The sequence below is a fragment of the Halichoeres trimaculatus genome, unplaced genomic scaffold, assembly GCF_033239565.1.
Source record: "Halichoeres trimaculatus isolate MK-OKI-2021-1 unplaced genomic scaffold, fHalTri1.1 fHalTri1_scaffold_5, whole genome shotgun sequence".
In the NCBI taxonomy this organism is placed as follows: Eukaryota; Metazoa; Chordata; class Actinopteri; order Labriformes; family Labridae; genus Halichoeres; species Halichoeres trimaculatus.
The window spans coordinates 29,164,065-29,173,853 of record NW_027437183.1 but is presented as its reverse complement, the minus strand read 5'-3'; positions in this window follow the sequence as shown (position 1 = coordinate 29,173,853).

Here is a 9,789-nt window from a genome sequence, read left to right as displayed (position 1 = left end):
AGCCCAGATGTTTTGCTTTGTTACATATCCAAACAACAGAATTTTATTAAAAGTGTAGGGATAAAAAGTTCATTAAATAGGTGTTTAAGTTTTCTCAGTATACAATTATTTATATCAGGGGTGGCCAAACAGTCAGAGACCAAGAGCCACAAAAATGACCGTGATACTACAGAGAGCCACGTCACACACGTGGTCTTACAAACACACTTCCTCTCACACATAAGCAAAATGACATGAAATGAAAATCAATACATTTTCCAATTTTCAAATTGAGATTCAAAATTGAGATTTACTTTTTTTGTGTGTTTAAATTTGTACTACAGAAGAGAAAGTGAAACTGAAGTATCAATCTGTACACCCAAATATTGATCAATACTGATTCCAACGTTGGCATCAATAAATCAATATTTTAGATTGATCGGCACACCACTACTCATAATTATATATATCTTTTTATGAATGGATCGAAGAGCCGCACACCGAAAGGCAAAGAGCCACATGTGGCCACCCCTGTTTATACATTACTGCACCTCATCAATAGGTCAATCTTCATTTTCAAATCAAAGATGGTAAAGAATTTCATCTCTTGTGTCTTCATACTGTGATGTCATTGTCTTGTTAGGATGTTGGCTCGATGTTCAACTTGATTTTTGTGGATCTACAGATTGATCTGGCGCGTTGGTTACTGACCTAAATGTTTGTGTTTTAACTTGTTGTGTTCTGTTGTGACAAGCTCGGCTGCCTGACAGTGTGTGATAAAATGTGTCAGCACCTTCTCAGTTCAAATCCTACATCAGCTCATAGCCATTAATCCTCTCTGCACATTATGGAGTAAAACCATGTGGTGTAGTGGTGGTTTGGACCAGCCCTGGTTTTGTGTAATGTTGTGAATTGTACTGATGCACACAACTTGTGTAGTCCCAACTGTAAGAGCTCTCCCGGGCAGGAAAAAAAATCACCAGAATATTTCTTTAACCTGTGATAAAACACAGTAATCCTGCAGCTTCTTCAGTGTGGAGCCAGGCGCCTGCTGCTGCTGAAGCTGCTGGCGCTCTAAAGCTCTTTTCACCTCCAGAGTTGAGCTGTTTTGATGCTGTGCAGCTCAGCTTGCTTAAGAAAAGCTGTTTTTCTCACGGATGTTTTGCTTCATTATATCGCACACATCTGTCGCCTTTTTCTGTATCAAAAATCTTCTTGAGTTATGTGTATAGTAAAAAGCTTGTGTGTGTGTGTGTGCGTGTGTGTGTGCATGTGTGTGTTTGAGTTCAACCACATTCCACAAGTGCATACTTCAGGATGTGTGTGCCAGTTTAAATTCTGCTGAACCCCCTCCTCCTCCTCTGGCTTCCACGGTTAATATTTATGCGGGCGCTATTTTCTCCCTCTTCACATAGACAGAGCCTGAAGGCATGATTTCCGGCTCTTCTGTCCCTCCCACCTTTCCTCCTTTTTTCCCGGTCTCTCTCTGTATGAGTAATTGCTTTCACAGGTAGTGGCTTGTCGACCATATTGAAGTGCAAACCAGTGCAGAGTTAAGTTGTGGGTGCTGGAAGTAGAGGGGGAGAGGAATGGGGTGTGGGGGTCGATCGAGGCTGTTGTGGAGAGGATGAATGTCCCAGGGGAATGCCAGCAGAAGGCACTTTTTCAGGAGTTATTTCCATCCTTCTCTCTCCCTTTCTTTCTATCTGTTAAAATTTAAACTACATTTTTTATCCTACTTTCTACCTGGACTCTTCTTCTTCTACTTCCTGTTCTGCTTTTTGCTCCCTCTGTCCTCAGGGGTACTTTGACATTCCTGGACTGAGGGGTAACAGCGCTGCTCTTTTTCTGCAACAAATGAAAAAAACAACCAAAAAACCCCCCAGATAAATCAACTTTTGCTTTTGACGTGTGTTCAAAAAGTAAATCTCACTCAAACCTGGATATATTCAAAAAATCTGCGACATATTCCTCACCAGGTGTTAAATAAATGAAGAACACATAAACAGCAAATATTAAACTTTTTTTTCCCTTTACACCTGCTGTACAGACTGCAAAAAACACACACAGCAGCAGTAGCAAACATCTGGAGGATGATAGAAACTTACATCTGAAATTGAGACTCTTTGACTTTAAAAACCTATTAAAAAGACTTGTTAGGTTTGATTAATTTCTTTTTCCTTTATTTTTTTATTGCTCACACTTGATGTCTGTCACTGAATTCTTTTCAGGACTGAACAAATGTATTATGTGTGGTCAGAGCGCCTCCTGCTGGTGAACAAGTAATATCACAGTGCAGCCTGTGGAATTCACAGTTACAAGCTCAAAGTTAAACTTTTCTGTTCCTGTAAAGAAACAGTTAAATTTCAATCAATTCATAAAAATAACCTGTAGCTGAATCATGGGAGCTTGTTGAATTCTTGTAGCAGCATTTTGGATGAGCTGATGAAGGACAGCCTTTTTTCTGAGAGGGGTATGAAAGAGACAAAGGGTTTGAACAGAATGAAATAAGTAAATGATGTCGAAATGATTTAATTCTGTTTTTTCTTAATTTTTTGTTGTTGTTTCATAAAAAGAAGATTTAGTTTATAGATTTATTTGGGGAAAAAAAGTTGTGTGACTACCAAGATTTTTTGTGAGCAATCCTCTAAACTTCTGCCCCTCTTCACAGAGGATTCAGGGGCTGAGGAAACTGTGTGCCTCAAATGTGACGATGACTTCTACCGGTAAGTCTCTTCAGTCAAGTTTCACTAACTTAGACCCATTCCTAAGACATCAGTGTACTGACACACTCTACCTTTCCTTGTCAGGTTAGGCACAGACTGCCATCAGTCCTGCCCCGATCAGACTTACAGTGTGAAAGAAACCATGGAGTGTGTGCCATGTGAAGACAAGAAGTGTAATATCTGTGACCGGTCGCAGTGCTACTGGTGTGAAGAAGGGCTCTACGTCTCTGGTAAGATTTAAGATACAGTGGGGAAAATAAGTATTGAACACGTCAACTTTTTTCTCATCGAATTTATTTCCAAAGATGCAATTAAAACAAAATTTCTACCAGACATTTGTTTTAACTCAAATAATCCACACATGAAAAGAAATCATGACATTCAAATCCATAAATAATGATTATGTAGAATTAAGTACGATAACACAGGAAAAAGTATTGAACACGCCATGGAAAGGCTGTATACTTTGGCAAGGAAATGCACCAAACCACCTGAAATCTGTCAGTAATTATTACTTAAACTTCCAATTAGTGCAAACCAACATTAGCTGGGCTAGAGCAAATTGATGGTCCTATAAAAAAGGTTGTTTTTTCTCCAAGCAGTTAAATACGACACACCTCATGATGGGTAAAGGCAAAGAGCTCTCTGAAGACATTCACAACCTGATTGTTGCTCGGCATCAGAATGGAACTGGTTACAGACTTATATCAAAGCACCTGAATATTCCAGTCAGCACCGTTGGGGCCATTATTCACAAGTAGAAGAAGCACCACCTTACCATCAACAGGCCACACACAGGAGCTCCTTTAAGATTTCTGACCAGGGAGTCAGAAAGATATTAAGAAGAGTACTCAATGAGCCAAGGACCACCCTGAAAGTGCTCCAGAAAGACTTGGAGGCAGCAGGTACAATTGTTACAGAGAAAACAATAGGCAATGCACCCCACCACCATGGCCTCTATGGACGCAAGACTCCATTCCTCAAGAAAAGGTATGTTGAAGCTGGTTTAAAGCATCAGCATCTTGACAAGCCTGTAGAATACTGGGAGAATGTTGTCTGGTCGGATGAGACCAAAATCGAACTTTTCGGTTGTCATACTACAAACCATGTTTGGAGGAGAAATTTAACTGCACATCACCAAAAAAACACTAAACCAACAGTGAAGTTTGGAGGTGGAAGCATCATGGCATGGGTTTGTTCTCATCTCATGTTGTTGGCAAACTTCATATAATTGACGGAGCAATGAATGGAGCCATGTATGGGGAAATTCTTGATATGAATCTGCTGCCATCCACCAGGATGATGAAGATGAGACGGGGCTGGACCTTCCAGCAGGACAACGATCCAAAGCACACGGCAAAGTTGACTCTCAAATGGTTTCAAAAAAAGAAAATCAATCTGTTAGAATGGCCTAGTCAATCACCTGACTTGAATCCAATTAAACATTTGTGGAAAGAACTAAAGAAAAGGGTTCACCAGAGGGCACCAAAGAATATTCAAGATTTAAAGACAATCTGTGCAGAGGAATGGGCCAAAATCACACCTGAGCAGTGTGGGCGATTAGTTAAAACATACAAGAAGCGTCTGGAAGCTGTCATTGCAAACAAAGGCTTCTCCACTAAGTATTAGATGAGTCTCAGTTAGTGTGTTCAATACTTTTTTCCTGTGTTATCACACTTAATTCCACATAACCATTATTTATGGACTTGAATGTCATGATTTCTTTTCATGTGTCAATTATTTGAGTTAATATCAATGTCTCGTAGAAATTTTGTTTGAATTGCATCTTTGGAAATAAACGTGATGAGAAAAAAGTTGACACCTTCAATACTTATTTTCCCCACTGTATTTTGTGTTTTTGACAGAGTAATGTGGAAAGAGAATGACAGATACTTACAGACTCTGTTCTCTCTAAATGACTGAGAAGTTAAAGCGGTTAAAGCTGAAGTAAAAAGTGTTCCCTTGTGTCCAGATGGAGAGTGTGTGGATCACTGTAAGAACGGTTTCTTCGTGGACGAGGAGAGCCAGGAGTGTGAGCCCTGTCACCGTGCCTGTCGTACCTGTGGAGGGCCACGATTTGATGACTGTGACACCTGTGAAGAAGGGTTCACACTGAAGAACGGAGAGTGTTTGGAGGGCAGACAGCTGGAGCCCTGTCCTGAGAGACAATTCAGAAACAGTGAGGGGAAAATTAATTTATACATTAATAACTCAAGATTTCAAAAAATATCCTTCCAAAAATGTGTATTTGGCCTAAATCTGTCCTCCCCATCTTGAAAAATAAACGTTTTTTCTGCCTTAACTATTAAATACCAATATAACCCGCTGTATTACCTGTGATTGCTTCTTGCCAGGTGCACCTGAAACTTTTTGTACCTGTATTTTAGTGCTCAACAATGTAATCTTTAGTATATTTTCCTCAGTCATGTATCCCTCCAGTTTCTTTGATGCTTTCTCTTCTTCCCATGTTTTCTTCTTACCATCAGGTCAGGGTGATTGTGAGAGGTGCCACGCGTTCTGTAAGACTTGTTCTGGAGCAGGGAGGGAGAATTGTACCAGCTGCTTCTCAGGTTTGTGTTTTATTTTTTTGTAGTAGATAGTGAACCCCCATCATCATCTGTTTACTTTATGATTTTTCTTATTTCCCTGGCTCCATTTCTCTTTCTTCAGGTCGTTTTCTGACCACTCGACAGACCTGCATGTCACATTGTCCATCCGGCACCTTTGCTAACAAGGTTTCCAGTCGCTGTGAGGACTGCTCTGAGGGATGTGTCACATGCTTGGACGCCAAGCATTGCCAGCGCTGCCGCAGTGGCCTTTACCTTCACGATGAAGTGTGTGTGGTGGACTGTCCCAGGTGATCTTCCCAGTTCCTTACTCACACGTAAACACACACCATTGCAATGCATCACTGATTCTCTCTTCACTCTGCTCCTTCTTCAGCGGCTTTCCTCAAGACGATGTGTGTCATCCATGTGACTCTCACTGTGCGTCCTGCCGAGGAAACTCTTCTCACTGTCTGAGCTGTGGGGGAAACTACTTCCTGCTGGACCACACCTGTATGTCACACTGCCCTGAAGGCTATCATGCCTCAAAGACAGAGTGCTATCGCTGTCCAGCGCACTGTAAAGAGTGCAACGATGACGGCCTGTGCAAGAGTGAGTACACTGGGTGGAGAAGTGACGACTAGGAAGATGAAAAATGTGGGGAGAAGGTCAATCAATCAATCAATCAATTAATCTTTATTCGTATAGCGCCAAATAATAACAAACATTATCTGAAGACACTTTACAAAAACATTTACAGGTCTAGACCCGTAAATGTTCATAAAATTTTATTAGCAGAAACCCAACATCAAGACAAGATAAGGAGTCTTATTTTGTCTTAATCCACCATGAGTACAGGACTTTGCATTTAGCAAGTTACAATGGCAAGGAAAAACTTCCCTTTAACGGGCAGACACCTCGGACAGAACCAGACTCATGTTAGACAGACATCTGAGGAGACTGTGTTGGGGTTAGAGAGAGATAGAATGGGAGAGAGAAGTATGGGGGGGGGTGTGACAGAGAGAGAGAGGGATACACACACGCGCACGCACGCACACGCGAGCACACACACACACACACACACACACACACACACACACACACACACACACACACACACACACACACACACACACACACACACACACGAACACACACACACACACACACACACACACACACACACACACACGAACACACACACACACACACACACACACACACACCAAACACACAGAAAGGGTGTCTGACAGGAGCACAGCAGCAGGCCGTCCACATCACCAATCCCCAGGAACCTACAAGACAAACTCAGATCCTGCCAGAGAGGTGTATGGTCAGTAACTATAACAGGACAGTAAGACTAGAAGTTAGACTGACAGATAGAGAGGGAAACATGAGCCCTGTGTGTCAGTTCCCCCCAGCAGTCTAAACCTATAGCAGCATGACTAAGAGCTGGTTCAGACCTGATCCTGCTCTAACTGTAAGCTTTATCAAAAAGGAAAGTTTCAAGTCTTAAAGGTTGAGACCGTGTCTGCTCCCCTGACCTCAACCGGTAAGTTATTCCAAAGAAGAGGAGCTTGATAACTAAAGGCTTGACCTCCCATACTACTTTTAGAGACCCTAGGTACAACGAGCAGACCTGCATGTTGAGAACGCAGTGACCTAGACGGAATATACGGAACGATTAAGTCTTTAAGATATGATGGCCCGATGCCATTAAGCGCTTTGTAAGTCAGAAGAAGAATTTTAAACTCTATCCTAGATTTTATAGGTAACCAGTGTAGAGACTCAAACACTGGAGAGATGTGCTCTCTCCTCCCAGTCCAAGTCAGTACCCGAGCGGCAGCATTCTGAACCAGCTGAAGAGTCCTTATAGACTTATTAGGACAGCTGAATAAAAGAGAGTTACAGTAGTCCAGCCTAGAAGAAACAAAAGCATGGACTAGTTTCTCAGCATCGCTCCGAGACAAGATGTGTCTAATTCTCTTGATATTACGAAGATGAAAAAATGCTGTCAGGGTCAAAGATTAATTTTTAATGAACTATTTTTTTCATTAACTTTTCCAAAAAACAAATTATAAAATGCTTCTAAATATAGAGATTAAAAAAATCTAATTGAAAACAAAAGTTAAAAAAAACCCAAAATATTATACAAACATCATCAGATCCATTAATTCACTTTACCGATTAAAGAAATATGATCCAAGCTGAAAACTTCCAAACTAGGAAATTTTATTTTGTTACAAAATGACTTTTAAGCCACAAAAAGAGTATTTCCAGATAATAAGACAAAAATGATGCCTGAATTACATGCAAAGAGTAAAAAAAAATCTGCCTGGGAGGAAAATATATAAAAAAAAAAAAAAAAAGTTTCTTGTATTAAGAAATTACTATTTTGTTCTAATCGTATTCACAGATTTATTTTTCTCCTGGCAAGCAATTTAATCATCAATTTTATCTCTTAATATCTTGCTTTCTTTTATTATAATTTGAATGTGGCTTACATTAGGACTAATAAGTTAAAAAAGAGCCCAAAAAGACTTACTCACAGTTTTTGCATTGGTGAAATATTAGGTTTTTGGTACTTTAAAAACTGTAGTACACATAAAAGGCAAGTATTGTTCTGATTTTTTTCCAACAGTGAAACTTGTAATTTATTGAGACTGTCTGTCATGGAAAATGTAAAAAAAAAAAAAAACTGTTTCTCCAGCATACTTATGGCAGCAGTTTGAGGCATTAAAAATGAAAACAGAAATTTTATGTGTTGAGGATCACAAAGTGGCATCAATATTCATTTTCAGCCTTTTAACTCTCTGGTGCATTGTGGTCAGATATTAAGAAGTCACTTTCTCCTAATTGGAATCTGCTGCTCCATTCTTTTGAGGTACATTCAGTGGTCAGTCATTGTAACTGCAAGTCAGTATTCTGACTTTTAGATGAACACCACACTGTGGATCCCTGCTGGTAAATCCTGTCAGTCCTTCTATTCCAGGAAAATTACAATTGACCACGTGTCAACTGAAGTTGACATCTTACAACACCAAGGATATTTTTTAATACAAAGTAAACGTGTAAAAATATGTTGAGGTATAAAAGGTATAAAAAAGAGACGATTATTCATTGACACCCCCCCACCCCACCCACCCCATATATAAATAAAATAAAATAAAATAAAATAAAACAACAACAACAACAACAACAACAACAACAAAAAACTGTAGTCCATTAGAGTGGGCACGTCTGTGACTGGAAGAAAAAAGCAAATAAAAAAACAGGAAAAAAAGAAAACTTTTTTCTTATCATCCACAGAAGAATAAAATGAATAAGGGAAAAAGCCCTCAGAGTAGCTTCAAGTCTCCAAAATAAATGAGTAATAAAATAAATAAATCAACTCCAAAATGCAGCTCAAAAGCTTTCTTTGTTTGAGTTTGTTCCTTTAAATACTTCAAGAATTACCGTTCAAAGGTTGTCACAGTAAGAGGGAAAGTATTTTTATCATCTAAAGCCTTTGACTTAAATTTCTCTGTTTCACTTTTCCTCTTCCTAGAGTGTGGTCAATATTACTTCCTCCACGAGGACAAGTGTGTCGATGATTGTCCAGTTGGCTTCTTTGCCAGCGAGGAGCAGGAGGAGTGTGTGCGTTGTCATGCTGATTGTGCCTCATGTGACGGTCCTGATGATGATGACTGTGATGTGTGTCGCAACCCCAAAGCTGTCCGTTACAATGGAGAGTGTCTGCCCGACTGTCCCTCAAAGACTTTCTATGATGAAAGCACCAATGAATGCAGAGGTAGAGAAGACACTCTGATCATGCTGAATTGAGCCTGTGCTGGATTTTTAGAGTAAGTGTCTCTGTGAATTTTCCTTTTCTCAGATTGTTATTGGACATGTCTCGGCTGCACAGGCCCTGGGCCCGCAGACTGCGACAGTTGTGACACAAACAGATATAAAGATGCCAGCGGACACTGTGTGTGGTACAGTGAGTGCCCTCTGACCTCTTACATAGACCAGAAGGGGGATTGTCAACCATGCCACAATCTGTGCCATCGCTGTTCTGGACCGGGCAAAGACCACTGCCACAGCTGCAACGAGCCACACTTCCTGCTGAGTCCGTTATTAAAGCAAATACTTCTGATTAACATTCCTGTGCTGCTCAGATCCTAAATTTATCCATTTTTCCATCAGACTCCACATGCGTGCAGGAGTGTCCTGAAGGTTTCTATGCGGAGGATAAGACTGATCGTGTGTGTGAGCGCTGTCACTTCAGCTGCGAGTCATGTGTTGGTCGTCACAGTGTGCAGTGTGTCAAGTGTAAACCTGGATTCTTTAAACAGGGGAGCAGCTGTGTGGAAGCCTGCTCCGAAGGGTTCGATGAAACACTCACATACACACTCAAACATGATGTCTGTTTCACTCCTCTCCATCTCAAACTAATAAGGCGTCTTTTTTTCTCTTTCAGTCATTTTGGAAACAACAGCACCATGACCTGTGAGCGCTGTGACCCCTCATGTAGTCAGTGTTGGGGTCCAGGAAACAAA